Below are 11,817 nucleotides of genomic sequence, written 5' to 3' on the forward strand. Positions count from 1 at the left end.
GCATGAGTAATTTTAATAACAAGTCCAGGGAAAACATCATCTGGTTCATGAATAAAGGGTTGTGCTCAACTATATTCTTTATAAGGGCGCTGCACTATTTAAGAAAAATACACACGTTTTTGAGCTATGAGTTTTATGAACGTTATTAAAAGAATAAAGCAAGAAAACACAAAATGAAACAATGAATAGTTTAAAAAAAAAAAATGAAACAATGAATCAAAAGAATAGCTCTTTTAGGCTGGGAGACCCACCACACTACTTTTGAAGCTGTCAAGACTTAAGAGCAATAATCTTACAACCACACTATAAGGGAGACCCACCCACCACACTACAATCAGTGATAAGTGCGGCGACCCTTATATAGTTGAGCACAACCCTCGTATTCATGACCCAGATGATGTTTTCCCTAAACGTCTTGTTAAAATTACTCACGCCGGGGAGAGAAAGAGCTGAAAAAAAAAAGTTTTTTTTTGATGGGATGAAAAAAAAACTTTTGTTTTTAATTTTTGTGAAAATGGTATTTTAGTCTTTAAACAGAGTGTCACTTAAGCAAAAATCATGTGCAAATCATGTGCAAGTCATGTGCTATTAATTTCTGTCTAACTTAACAGTAAAACTAACACCAAGGTGCAAAGTGTAACAAATGTCATAGTTTAGGGTGCAAAGTGTGCATTCGAATAGTTTAGGGTGCAATGTGTAATCTAGTGTATAATTTAGGGTGGTAAAGTGTAATTTCCCCAGGATTTGGTAGATCCTATAAATAGGCTCACCTTGCTAGCCGTTGTCCCCCTTGAATGGTGACTTGAAAGCTGGTTTGTTAACGTCTTAGGCCTACTCAATTCGGCCTTAATGGAGGTTCCAACGGGCTTATCTCTGATATATAACTATCGGGGCATTAAATTGCAGTCTTTATGACCCTCTATTCTCGTCCAAGCTGGCTCCTCTGAACGAGGGTTATTATTTGGTCTATCAGTTATAATTACTCCATTTTTTCCCCTTATTAAGTGTGGCTCCTCTAGCCGTTGTAGTTTCCCCCATATTGCATCTCTTCTTTATTCTTCTCTTTGATGAAAGATTGACCACGATTAGGCTTATGGTTTAGATCTTGAAATTTGAAAATTAATGCCACGAACTTAAAATAATAATAAAATTAAATTAAATTAACACAAAAAACTATCTTTTTAAACCCTATAAGTTAGGGTTGTAACAAATTAAATTTTATATTTTCAAAATTAATACATTGAACATTTCCTATATAAAAAAAATACATTGAACAAAAAATAAGATATTTCTTTTTTAATATAATATATTAATTAAACCCCCAATTTTCAAAATTAACAAATTTAATCTAACTTTCAAAAAGTCACGTTGAACCACTTACCATTTAAGTATGTTAATCATGTACATGCGGGCCAGCGAGGCAATGTTTAATAAACCATGCTCTTTTCTTGTGGTTCTCCTTCTACCCACTGAATTTAACGTGAGCGACCAGGGAAAGATAAAAAATTTACCATATATAACTACTCCATTTGTCTTTTTCATCAAGTGTGGTTATTTTATGAAATATTATGGAGTAATATGAGGAACAAGTCTTGAACATTGCAAATGTGATGTGTAGGAATCTTGCAAGAGATTACAATTACAGTGTAAAAGTCAATCTTGCCCTGTGTGAAAATTTGTGAAAGAAAACTCTGATTGCATCAATTAGAAAATGATTGTACAAGAGCTATTTTATACAAGAGCTGAAGCAAAAACAAACTCCTAACAAACTCCACATTATACGGATCTAAGTTGTATAACCATCCAAATCATTACACGTGTACATGTATAAATAACTAATAAACTACAGAAATGAACTAATCCTAAACTACAAGTCGCACAAGCTGCTGTTGTGCACTGAAGGACTGTCGTATTGCTATAACTGATGCAATCTTCCACTCCTCTGTTTTGGACCCCTGCCTCACTGCCTGAAAGTTTCTCTCTATATCTCAGTGCTTGTTCATCTTAGCTTGCAACATTAGACTTGCCCTTCTGATACCCTGTGAGAGTTGTCTAATAAAATTTCAAATCAAAGAGGTAACAATTGGTCTTGGACTTTGTCTTCAGGCATTACTTAGAACATATAATACCTTCTCGCAAGTTGCAAAAAGGGGGAAGTGAATATAATTGATACTATTACAAAATAAATTTATGAGGTGATTCCATTCGTAATTAGGAAATAGTAACACCAACCAACCCATGATTTCTCTAGTTTTGTGAATTTATATGGGAGGTAGAGTGAAGGAGATAAGGATCAAACTCAGGATTTCATGTTTTAATACCATGTTAAATTACTAATTGTCTCAAAAGTTTAAGCTATTGGGATATAGAAAATTTAATCATTTAACTAACACTTTTAAATGATACCATGTTAAATTACCGATTGTCCCAAAAGCTTAAACTATTGGGATATGGTAAATTTAATCATTAAACACATATTTCTAACACTCCCCCTCATGTGTAGTCCAAAACTACCTTTTAATAGGTGAGGCCCAACACGTGGGAATTTAAAGAGCAATAGTTGATTGAAGAAAGAGATCAAAACCACATAGACAACAATTCAAAGATTTTCAAATCGTTGTACACAATAAACAAAACAATTACAGGTGACTGCAACTGCAATCGTACTTAGGAAAATAACAACACCAATGAACCCATGATTGTGACAAAACAACCACATATTTGGGCTGCAACAATGAGCATCACACTAGAAGAGACAACTGCAAACATATAGAAGTAAATCCATAGAATAAAAAATAAAAAATTTAGCCCAACTTGTCCCAACAACAACAATTGATTGTTTACCTACCACAACTTTGTCAAACTTTGGTTAGTAATGAAGAAGTTTACACCCACCAAAAAAATAATTATATATATATATATATATATATATATCACTAAAAATCTCAAAAGTGAATCTCAAAGTGGATTCTTCAAATTTTCACATAGTGCAATACAAGCGTAATATGAAGAACCAGCAAAATCCAAATTAACATACCATATAGCGGTTGGTGGTGAATTACATATTTCAACAAATGCAAAATAAAAAGGACAACATGCTTTTTACGATACAAATCTACGACTCAACTCTCATGACATTATTCATCAAGAAAAGTAGAAAACACAAGCCAAAAAATGAAAAAAAAAAGTACCAAGTAATAACTCATCAAAAAAAGAAACAAATAATAACAAAGCAATAATTAATGGTGGGTATCAAAATCCAAACATATTACAAATATCATAGAAGAAATTAAATCATAGTACCGAAATCTAAACGAATTGATGATATTATTTTCTTTTTTGACAACAAACCAATTATTGATTATTATTATTATTTTGTTGGCTCAGTAATAACTAAATAATGAGAGATAGCAAAACCAGAAAGGCATAATTCAAAGATGTTCATATCCTTTCACAGGATAAACAAACAGTTACAAGCTACTACAATAGTAGGGGAAAGGGGGAGGGTAACCAGGAAGTCCTTAATTGTGGCAGAACAAAAGCCACAAATCCATCCAACAGCAGCTTTATGTTTCCACTCTCCGTTCACTCCAGTCGCTAGGAATTGATATAGAAAGATTCAAACAAATTAAAGAGGATCACAAGAAAAAATGGCGCTACCAACAGATTTACCAATTCGCATCACTATGTAGAAATTATTTGTTTACCTACACAAATGAAAAAAGTTTAATTAGTATTGGAATAAGTTAATGCAACAAAAAAAGAAGTATCCTTAAAGCATTGTTCCCAATATTTTTTTTCCTTCAAAAAACAAAGAAAGCATAAATCTCACTAAAATTCAAAAACTGATTTTAGCTACATTTCACTAACCTTTATCGTCTGAAGCATTGATATCATCGCCATTATTGTTGTTAGTATCATCAGCCTGGTTGATTGTTGTCCCTTTTTATCTCTCCAAATACTTAGAACTGAGAATGTGGGTCTCATATCCAAAAATACCTTTGCGAACCTTGTGACGCAGGAAGATGAATGGTACATGCTCAATGATCCAATAATGTGACCCTTGCTTTGGATCCAAACTTTGTTCGAATTCGCTAGGCATATCTGTAAAAATCAGTTCGCTATGGTTTCTCAGGTGTTGGACAGTAGAGGGTACCTCCATTAGTTGTGGACAATGTTCAATGCTCAATTTTTCAAGAACGGGTAATGCTTCTTTGTATATATTCAATGAAATCAATTGTGTCAAATCTATGAGCACTAGCACATAGTTGTGGAAATCCTCCTTTCCTAATTTGCAATTGCTCTCCATTGTATGTGTTAACGTATATTATGTTATGGGCTTTAGGCCCAATTAGGTTACTTGTACAGCACACTTGTACTTGTACTTGTACTACACTCTACTTGTACTGCACATATATGCCTCCTATATAAAGGCAGTGATGTATATTCTTTGATTCATGAAATACAATACAGTTATTCTGTATTTCTAACATGGTATCAGAGCCATTGCTCTGACCTTTTCCTAGCAGTCTTGTCTTCATTAGTGTGACTTCCTTTCTTTTACTAACACTTCCGCCATCACAACTGCCGCCGCAGCGTCTCGCCGTTGAACCTTCGACGTCATCCAGCTGTCGTCCTTGGGTTCTGGACCTGCAACCGCCGTCGTTAAGGAGTTTCACACTGCACAGACCACTGCTCTTCACATCACCGCTGCGAATATTACTCCGATTTCATTTTTAAAGGTACCACTGAAATTGTCCTGCGCCGATCTACACATTCGTGGAAGCCTCGCCACCATCGGAGACCGCACGCGCCCCCACGTGCCGCTCAAAGCTGCTGAGACGCTGATCACGCGCCACCACGCGCCGCAGTTTCCTTGCACGCGCCGATCACGCGCCTCCATGCATTGCCACGCGCCCTCACGCGCCGGAACCTGATCTGCTGATGTCATCACCTCTGCCACGTCAGCCCTAGCTGCGTTAGCATCCACTGATCTGCTGACGTCATCGCCACGTCATCCTGTGACATCATCTGCTGGCCGTTGACCGTTGACCGTTGACTTTGACCGTTGACTTTTCCAGTGTTGACTTTTTCTGTCCAGGTTCTCCTTACCCAGTTTTTCACGTAGATTTCATTTGTGCAGTCTATTTTTGCATATTTTGCTTCAAAATGAAGAATAAGGACAAGTCTTCTTCCTCTTGCAACAATCGTCGCCGACAATCCAACAAACGTTTTTGCAAACGTTTTGGCCATAATATTGAGATTTGCTATCAACGCAACAAATCAGCTGTTTCCATTTCTGCTGCTACTGTTGTTAACACTGAGAGTGTCCAACCTATGGCTCCCGTCTCTGTAAAGTCTCAGTCTTCTGGATCCACTTTCACCATTTCTAGAGATGACCTTATAAATATCATCGCCAATGTCATTCGTACGGTTGGTAATGCATCTTATTCCTCTTCTCTCTCAGCTTTATCTGGTATGTCTCCTACCTCTTGGCTCATGGATTCTGCTTGTTGCAATCACATGACACCTCACTCGTCCTTATTTTCTGACCTTAAACCTGCACCGCACCCTCTTAATATTCGCACAGCAAATGGTTCCACAATGTTTGGTCATAATATAGGTTCCGTTGCGACCTCCAATCTCTCGGTTCCTGGAGTCTTTAATGTTCCTGACCTTTCTTATAATTTATTTTCTGTTGGACAATTAGCTGAGTTGGGTTATCGCATTATCTTTGATTATTCTGGGTGTATTGTGCAGGATCCGAGGACGGGACAGGAGCTTGGGACTGGTCCCAGAGTTGGGCGTATGTTTCCCGTGGACAACCTTCGTCTTCCACTTGTTGCTCCTGTTTCTGTTGCTGCAACTGCTACAGCTTCTTCAATTCCTTCCCTTGCACTTTGGCATGCTCGACTTGGTCATGCATCTTCTTCTCGGGTACAACAATTAGCTTCTAGAGGTTTGTTAGGTTCAGTGTCTACAAAAAATTTTGATTGTGTTTCGTGCCAATTAGGAAAATAACTAGCTTTGCCTTTCAATACTAGTGAATCAATATCCACTGATATCTTTGAACTTATTCATTCTGATGTTTGAGACCCTTCTTCTGTCTCTAGTATTGGTGGGTCTCGATATTTTGTTGTCTTTGTTGATGATTACTCTCACTATAGCTGGATTTTTAATATGAAACATCGTTTTGAATTATTGCAAGTATATTCTAATTTTGCAAAAATGGTTGAAACTCAGTTTTCCAAACGCATCAAAATTTTTCGATCTGATAATGCTCTTGAATATACTCAATATGCTTTCCAAGCTGTTTTGCATTCCTATGGCACTGTTCATCAACTAACTTGTCCAGGTACCTCTCAGCAAAATGGTAGAGCCGAACGGAAACTTCGTCATATTCTTGACACTGTTCGTGCTCTTCTTCTCTCTGCCAAAGTTCATGTTCCTTTTTGGGGTGAAGCTGCTCTTCATGCTATTCATACTATTAATCGCATTCCGAGTCTGGTTATCTAAAATCAAACTCCATATGAGCGCCTTTTTGGGTCATCTCCAGACTATCACCACCTTCGCTCTTTTGGTTCTGCTTGTTTCGTTCTTCTTCAGCCACATGAGCATAACAAACTTGAGCCTCGGTCAAGGTTTTGTTGTTTTCTTGGCTATGGCGAAACTCAAAAGGGGTATCGGTGTTATAACCCTGTCTCTCATCGTCTTCGTGTTTCCCGCAATGTTGTCTTTTGGGAACATCACCTCTTTGTCGAGCTCTCTCACTTTCGTGCCTCCCTATCTTCCTCCCCTGTTTTAGATCTTTTTCTAGATGAGGCACATATTCCTTCTGTAGCTGCTCCTGATCCTCCTGTAGTTGCTCCTGATTCTCTTATAGACTTCTCTGTCCAACCACCAAATATCACTGATCCCTTTCCTAGTTCACCCTTTAATGAACAGGTGGAAGATGAACAGGTTGAAGATGAGCTACCCAACCCCAACCCTGAGCTTGGGTCCCCTACTCCTGCTCCGCCTGAAGATCTTACACAAGACATTCCACCTCGTCACTCAACTCGAGTAAGATCTATTCCTACACATTTACTTGATTATCATTGTTACACTGCTCTTGCTACATTACATGAGCCTCACACCTATCGTGAGGCTTCCACTGACTCTTTATGGCAGATTACAATGAAAGAGGAACTTGATGCATTATCTAAAAACCATACTTGGGATTTGGTGACACTCCCTCTCGGGAAATCTGTGGTTAGTTGTAAGTGGATCTACAAGATTAAGACTCGCTCTGATGGGTCCATTGAGCGCTACAAAACTCGTCTTGTTGCAAAAAGTTTTACACAGGAGTATGGGATTGATTATGAAGAGATCTTTGCTCCGGTTGCTCGTATCTCATCTGTCCGAGCCCTCTTAGCTGTTGCTGCTGGCCGTAAATGGGATCTTTTTCAGATGGATGTCAAAAATGCATTCCTTAATGGGGATTTACATGAAGAAGTTTATATGCAACCTCCTCCTGGTCTCTCTGTTGACTCAAACAAGGTTTGTTACCTTCGACGTGCATTTTATGGCCTTAAACAAGCTCCACGAGCTTGGTTTGCCAAATTCAGCTCTACCATCTCTCATTTGGGTTACATGGCCAGTCATTATGATTCTGCCTTATTTCTTCGTCGCACTGACAAAGGCACTATTTTACTTGTCCTGTATGTGGATGATATGATCATAACTGGTGATTACCTCAGTGGCATTCAAGAACTCAAGGATTTTCTTAGTCAGCAATTTGAGATGAAAGATCTTGGACATCTCAGCTACTTCTTGGGTCTTGAAATCACACATTCTACAGATGGACTTTATCTTACTCAAGCTAAGTATGCTTCTGAACTCTTGTCTCGAGTTGGACTCACTGATAGCAAGACTATTGACACTCCAGTTGAGCTTAATGCGCATCTGACTCCCTCAGGGGGGAAACCATTGTCTAATCCCTCTCTTTACAGACGATTGGTTGGCAGTCTAGTTTATCTCACAGTTACTCATCCAGACATCTTTTATGCTATTCATCAGGTGAGCCAGTATCTGTCTGCTCCATGATCAACTCACTATGCTACTGTTCTGCGCATTCTTCGATACTTTAAGGGCACCCTCTTTCATGACCTTTTCTACTCAGCTCAGTCTCCTCTTGTACTCCGTGCATTCTCTGATGCTGATTGGGCAGGAGATCCTACTGATCGCAGGTCTACTACAAGTTACTGTTTTCTCCTTGGTTCTTCTTTGATTTCTTGGCGAAGCAAGAAACAAACTTTTGTGGCCCGCTCCAGTACTGAAGCAGAATATCGTGCTCTTGCTGATACCACATTTGAGCTCCTTTGGCTACGATGGCTCCTTAAGGATTTGGGTGTGTCCACCTCCTCTGCTACTCCCCTTTATTGTGACGACCAGAGTGCCATTCATATTGCTCATAATGATGTCTTTCATGAACGGACTAAACACATCGAGATTGATTGTCATTTTATCCGTTATCATCTTGTCCATGGTGCTCTTAAGTTTTTCTCTGTCTCCTCCAAAGATCAACTTGCAGATATCTTCACCAAGTCACTTTCTAACAGTATGCTTCCATTTCCAGTATGAGCTTCGCTAGATTAGGAAGATTTTGAAAGGCTTTGAGTGGATCATCACTTAACCTTGTCCAATAAAAGTTTATTGAGACTCGGTGTTGAAGTTTTGAAATCCAGTCCGACAACTTGGCTAAATGCCAGAGCTTTTGAAGACATTTAGGTGGAGATGAAATCGGCTGTAAATCAACAACCTCATCTTTGTTGATCCAGCTTACATATAGATCTGTTAAGCTGTTCATGTTCTCAATAGAGGTACATAAGGCCCTTCCAGTCTCCCTAGTCAGGTTTACCAAGCCTAGATCCTTCAATTGGCTCAACTTTCTCAAATCTTCAACCAATTTGACCCCTCCAAGATTTGCGTCCACATACTGTAGGTTTCCCAATGCCTTTAAGCATCCAATGCTTCCATGTATTTTAACTCCTCTTAAAATATTAAGACTGATATCCATGTTGTCATCAAAATAGTAGGCTAAAAGACAACGTAGCTTATGAAGCTTGTTGATTGCAAAAGGTACCTCCTATATTAGGGTTTGTTTTAAAGACGAAGTCTCCAGATTCTGCAGATTTACAATGGATTTTGGAAGAGTCTTTACTTTTGTACCATTCAAGTTTAAATACTTTAAATGAAATAAATTCCCCACATCTTCAGGAAGATGATTTCAGGACGTACCCTAAATTTTTCATTGTAGAGAAACACATATTAGAGAGACTCATACATGAAAAGGCATAAAGGACAAACCATGCGCACCATAATTGTCTCCCTCCTGGCTCTCACCACTTGGATCATTCATTGTGTAGCCATAGAAGGATAAAATAAAATAAAATAAAAAATTATTTCAGGCATGAACCATTGGTAACACTGTAAATATAATAGTGTAATGGCATAAAGGGTTATACCTATAATTTCCCATACGTGGTGAGAGAGCTTTGGTTCTCCATGTTTTGAATTACCTTCAAAGAAGCTCCAACGACTTAGAATCACCGAGCTTGTAGCATTTGTAGCGTACCCCTTGAATCCTATACCAAAAAACGAACAAAAGGAACATGCTTGACCTTCCAAAAATGAGAGCCCTCGTCTGGTTGCATACTAAGCACAAATTTGGTTGGGATTTCTTCAAATTGCAAATATTTAAGGCATTTCAAATGATGGATTTGGTTCTGATGATAAATTGGGTACTTGGATTCGAGGTCAAAGTTTTGTCATAACTAAGAATGATGTATCCAATGCTCTTAATGTACCTTATGTTAGAACACCTGCTTATCCATACTCGGAGCGTCCTCCTATATCTGATGTTATGACTCTTCTTTGCGGAAGATCAATGACATGGGGATCTGACCCAAGAATTAACTCGAGTGACTTAATCGAGCTTAATTATATCTTCTTTAGGATAGCTTGTCACAACATCTTCCCCATCTCCGATGTCCATACTATTCCTATAGAGAGGTGTTTTTTTTTGTATGCCCTCGTCACTGATGCCTCCATTTGTTTTCCTTCCCTTTTGTATCAAACGCTTGTTGGGGCGCATAGGAGTAAGTGTAAGAAGCATGGTTTATTCTTCCCAGTTTTCATATATAGGGTTCTAGACTTTTTAGGGTTAGAAAACTTTCCTTCCCTAGAGTTGATCCACATCACAGCCCCTATAGGAGCCACCTTTCTCAAACAGCGGAGTGCACAAAAGAGGAATGTTAGACCGAGTGTTGGTTCATCAAAAAGGCCACGAGTACAATCCACCGCTGGAGACGATCATGCTGAGCAGAGTCCTGTTGATCCTACAGCTGCCGTTGCTGACATTGGTGATGATGGGGTACATGCTCACAGCACAACTGCAAAGCCCACCGTTCCTCCTCCCCTCTCTCTTCGTGCTATGATGGAGACCTTTATGACGACTCAAGCAGCTCATGGACAACTTTTAGATGGGCTTATTGCTAAGGTTGCTGCGTTGAGAGTGGATTTTTCAGAGTATAGGAGTGCTTTTCCACCTCCACCACCCTCTAACTCTTGATGATTGCCTTTGGCAATACATAACAGACAGGGGAAGTAGGGATTGTAGCGTAGGAGCTTTAGGGTTAATTTGTAGCTTCCATAGATTATATGAAAGTTTTTTAATGTGATTCTCAAGTATTTGTATATTATTATATGTACTCTTCAAGGTCCACAAACATGGTTTTAATTTTGTGATAATATGACCATATTCACAATGTGTGATGACTTTTATATTGAATGATCATTTTCTTTCTTTTTTTTCCTTCAACTGGAATGTTGATAAGGTAACCTCACTAATAACATATGCATATTTGAAGAAAAACTACAATCATTGAAATGATAACAGAAAGGAACCTACCTCATTAGATGCATTATCGATTAGTTATGCAATGGTTACACTAAAGAAATAAAAAGAGATCATAAAAGTAGATTAAACAGATACTAGCATCTGAGCATGCACGTGCGTAGAGGTTGTTCTATTTTTGTGGGTAAGGATTAATTTAAAGCATTGATTATAATTTGGGATTACAACATTTTCCAAACAAAAAAAAAGTACAACGTTGTGATTCACCGCACAACTTTCTACTGAACAGTTTGGTTTGGGTGCGGGTAGAAATAGGAGAACTTGAAGATGCGTTAGACTTGGGAAGGGTCTACTGAACAGACTGACGGTGGCTACTGATCGAACTGAGGAAGGGAGAGAAACTGTTGAGGAAGGAAGACAAACAGTTTTAAAGACGTTACATTCAAAACTCCTTCTTGTTCTGCATATAACTCGGTTTCCACATTAACGAGTTACAAACAGTAACGCGGGAATATTTTATTGCCCAAAAGCCAAGCTGGAACACCAACGTGGCAAGAACCTACCCAGAACTCGGTTTCTTAATAGTCGAGTTATTTAAGTAACTCGATTATCGTATAATCGAGTATCGAAACAGGGGCACGCCCCTATATAGTTTCGAAACAGGGGCATAATGCCAAATATTTTGCCCAAAAAGGGCAAAAGGCTAGATCCCCCTAAGTTCTGATCCGGTCGTGTTAACAGTTACCATATATATATCTCGTAAGAATTTTTCCATTCACAAACCAAAATCAACCTACAATCCACTTTCCATTCTTTTTTTCTTTTTCTTTTTTTTTAAAATTTTATTTTAGAAGGAAAACGATGATTTTTATTTACGATGGCCTTCTAAATCGGCCATTTTATTAAAAATGCTACAGTGA

Source organism: Quercus lobata, chromosome 8 (genome assembly GCF_001633185.2).
Source record: "Quercus lobata isolate SW786 chromosome 8, ValleyOak3.0 Primary Assembly, whole genome shotgun sequence".
NCBI lineage: Eukaryota > Viridiplantae > Streptophyta > Magnoliopsida > Fagales > Fagaceae > Quercus > Quercus lobata.